We start from the raw sequence: 4,113 nt of genomic DNA, 5'->3' as shown, positions 1-4,113 counted from the left end.
GTCATTGAAATAACTTCTTAGTCTGTTGAGACATGGCCCGTTATAAATTTGCTGTTACCAGACAATGACCAAGAACTATATTATTAGGGTCGATGTAGTTGTAGTAGTGTATTAGCAACTAGCTGTTAGCACTAGCTAATGTCAACAACATCATAGCTGGTATGTTACTGTAGCAATGTTTACGTTCAGTCATTTGGATGACTGTTAAAACCTTTCAGTCTCAAGTTTCTCCTTTACTGGATTTACTAGTTTACTGAGCTAGCGCGCTCGGGCAAGCTGGGAGCTAGCGCATGCTAGCCGGCCGCCGGCTTGCCCGAGCGCGCTAGCCGGCCGCCGGCTTGCCCGAGTGCGCTAGCTCAGTAAACTAGTAAATCCAGTAAAGGAAAAACTTGAGACTGAAAGGTTTTAACAGTCATCCAAATGACTGAACGTATACATTGCTACAGTAACATACCAGCTACTGTTGTTGACATTAGCTAGCTTGACGTTCAAAATGGCGGACACCGGGGTGTCATGTAACCCTGTGACGTCAGGTGAAATACCTCAATAGCCACATTAACCGCTGTGGGATATGGTCCTGAGTTGGTAGAACTGTCAGTCACTTCCAGGATCCCCATTTTCATGGCCTTTGTGTGTGGCCCCAGTGCCTCAGTCTCCTGTGAAACACAATAAATGACACTTGGTGTCAGACTGAAAGCATAATGTCTTCTGCAATCATTACTGCATCTGAAGCAGTAACATCATAAAGTTATTAAAATTAATTACCTTAATAGTCTTTAAAATCGAAGCTGGCTCTCTCAAGTACAGGGGAAGACCAACCATGAAGAACAGCAGACCTTCTATGAGCAGTTAGATCTGTGGTCTGTCAAAAAGACAGGTCATCAATAAGACATTCTTAAGTCACCTAATTCACAAAGAGGTTATGCACATCTACTCTACCATGCAACAGTTTAGGATCACCTACTCCTTTCACCATTGGCCTTCATTACAACCAACTTCATGAAATAGTTACCTGAAATGCATTAAGATTACAATCTGCGAGGGATAATCAGCTAACAAGTGCTGTAAGTATGCAGTAAGTATGCAGATCCCTTAAGACTGTTGGAATAACATTCCCAGAGTCTACTTAAGTTAGATACTGAGAGTGGTTTTCTAACAGTCCTAAAAGAGATCTCAAACATGCTGTGCACTTGTTGGCTGTTTTTTGTTCAGTCATATTGACCAAAAGCATGTCAGGTGACTTTCATGAGGCTGGTCAAGATGAACCAATGTTGAAATTAGTCAATTTAGCACAGTAGCAGTGTTTCCTATACATAGACGAAAGTATGGCACCCTGCCATAGTTTAATTTCTTCCACCATAGTTTCACAATTGATCAAGGATAAAATTATTTTCGCAAATGAACCATACTCGGTATTAAATGCACTGGAACGCTTAGTAAGAATCTTCCCAACTGATTCTTGAGCTGATTTGACTCTTCACCCTTCTGTTATATCCGGTTGCCATGGCAAAGCGACCCCCCCACCCCAGCCCACCCCCACTCTCCCATCGTGAGCTTGACAATGAGTGCTCGACTGCGCGTATATTATTTATTCTGAGGAAAACTGACAGCCACCAAATGAAGTGACGATCGCCCATTTCTTCGAGACATCTGGAAATACCGGTACTAATCAGTTTGTCAAGTGATGTAGTACAGTAAACTGAAATGTTTGTCTTTGTATTTTATAGTTAGTTAGTTAGTTAGTTAGTTAGTTAGTTAGTTAGTTAGTTAGTTAGTTAGTTAGTTAGTTAGTTAGTTAGTTAGTTAGTGAGGTAGCTGTTTATTTCATGACGGTGTTTTTGTCTGAATCTGCCACTGATTCAGTCATAGCATCAGGGATGTTCATTATGATAAACTATTTTAACATTGTGACTACAACATGTTGAGGCGATGTTAATGTTAGTAACCTATCTAAAATGTTGTTTGTGTGTGTGAAATCGCTACTTCAGCTAGCAAGGTAGCTAGCCTCTTCATTTTCTTGACAGACCCGACTCCTCTTTTGACGTCTGAGACATTAGCACAGAAATGTCATAAATTCGACAGTGGCATGGATAGCCTACCTTGCCCGGCTATATACCATAACAACACCTGACATAGCCTACAGCTATAGCTTTAAATAGCTAGCCTAGCTAGAAGATGCAATCAGCTGTGTTACTTACGCTTGTTTTTGGAAATAGTCCTTGGCTAGCGCTACTTACGCAATATTGTTTAAATGTTGTTCTCATAAAAAATCTAATGCTTTAACACAAATACACCCAATGCGTGGGTATGCATCCCTATCTCATAGTGTGTGTGTGTGTGTGTGTGAGAGAGAGATTTTTTTGTCTGTTTAGAAATGTAATATAATAAACTAATTATACAGAGGCAGATCAGTGTTAGTCATTTTTTTGCTATCTATTTTTGAAAATGTTTAACCACAAATCTTAGCCATATTTTAAGAGGTAACCTTCTTCACCATGCCTTCATCATGCCTTTACTGAATGACCACAACATTCTCCAGAAAAAAGCAAAATCTAAGCATATTATGTCTCATAATTTAGACCTCAAAATTCACCAGATTGATGCATTTAAATAAAATATATACAAAATTTTCTCCTGGGGGAGCATGCCGCCGGACCCCCCACAGGGTTCAGGTCACTCACCCCCCATAGTTTCCTAAATTCCTGTGGGAAACACTGCAGTAGTGTACGGTATGTAGGTGCTGGTCAAACGGAGCTATATGATAGGAGAAAATCTATGCACAACAGCTACACCAAAATCTTTCTGTGTAATGCACACACGTTGATCACAAGGTCTTAATCAGGGAAGTTGAGTGCTTTGACCTGTTTTGTTATGCATACCATCTCATTCAAACAATAAAATGGCACCATAATCAAAGTCTCACAGAGGTTCCATGTACACCCCATGTAAATAAGATAACGTAAACAGTAAGTGTGACATCCCACAAACAAACAATAAGCCATCATCTCTAAACACCATTTATGGCATCCTTATATTTGTGATATTCTTGTACACCATTTCCCCCTCACATTTCTACAACCTATAAGTATTTGTGGGATTTGTACATGTATTGTAGATCATCAACATCAGGTATACATGGAGCCTTTTTTGACACATTCTGATCATACAGTGTAATTCTACTGCTCACATAATGAGCAACGCATAATGTCACAAGACAGAGACCTTGAAATTAAAATGTTGAGTTTTGCAGCTAAATGTTTTTGTGGAGCTGTTGGCAGTTTAAACAGGTATCAGTAAATGATATGTTACACTGTTTAACACTTATATTATATACAAAGAAATGATTAACATACCTGGGCATCCAGTTTCTCCAGAAGTTCATCCAAGTCGTTCCACCTTCCCTGTCTTGCTTTGGCTCTGTACATCTTCAGCAACCCCTGGGTGTGATTGTCTAGCGATGTCAGGAATGTTGACTTCAGGTCAATACGGTTGATGCGGAAGAATTCAGCACAAACCTGTGGGTAATGAGAGATTCAGAATAAGCAAACAAGTAATAGCAAAGCAAATGATTTCAAGACATTCAATTCCAATGGTGACAGAGGAAAAAATTACTTACCTCCTCCTCAAAAAACAGTCCTGGCCATCGTTACTTGATTGTTGACACCAGCGGCTGATCCTGCACAATTTCCTTTCTCCTCAAGGAAAATGTCGTCTCCATCTTTGCATTCAAAACAGTCAAGCTCAAATTTATCTTTTTCACTTCTTCCTCCATCGATGACCTCTCCTTCTCCAATTCTTCTTCATCCAAACCAACAGGATGATCAGGAAGAAAGTTGAGTTCAGATCTCCTGGGTCTCCTGAGAGATCCTCGAGATGAACCTTGTCTTGAGTGGGTATTCACAACCATTTCACTGCATCCTGCATTGCGGAGTTTCTGATGATAATTAGCCATTTTAAACTTCAGGCTAATTTTCCATGCTTCATATCCCGTCGTGTCAGATCCTGGGTCTTTGAGACATGGGTGTTTTTCTACCAAAGCAGATGCAACCTTCTCTATTTAAGAGTCTTTTGGGTAGGCTTTGTAAGAGTACACAGTTTCAGCCAATTTGTCCA

General features: G+C 40.1%; 1 long non-coding RNA gene across 1 annotated transcript; it reads right to left on the bottom strand.

The window, feature by feature from the left end:
- Positions 1 to 528: 528 nt before the first annotated feature.
- Positions 529 to 3,683, bottom strand: LOC132869992 (uncharacterized). Its single transcript, XR_009651029.1, has 4 exons — positions 3,617 to 3,683; positions 3,354 to 3,515; positions 766 to 862; positions 529 to 656 (listed from the first exon to the last, which is right to left on the bottom strand). It is a non-coding gene; the product is annotated as an uncharacterized LOC132869992 (long non-coding RNA).
- Between the last annotated feature and the right edge of the window lie 430 nt (positions 3,684 to 4,113).

This window comes from Neoarius graeffei, chromosome 21 (genome assembly GCF_027579695.1).
Source record: "Neoarius graeffei isolate fNeoGra1 chromosome 21, fNeoGra1.pri, whole genome shotgun sequence".
Classification (NCBI taxonomy): domain Eukaryota; kingdom Metazoa; phylum Chordata; class Actinopteri; order Siluriformes; family Ariidae; genus Neoarius; species Neoarius graeffei.
Note: the sequence above shows the minus strand (reverse complement) of the source record. Positions and strands in the feature narration are given on the sequence as shown.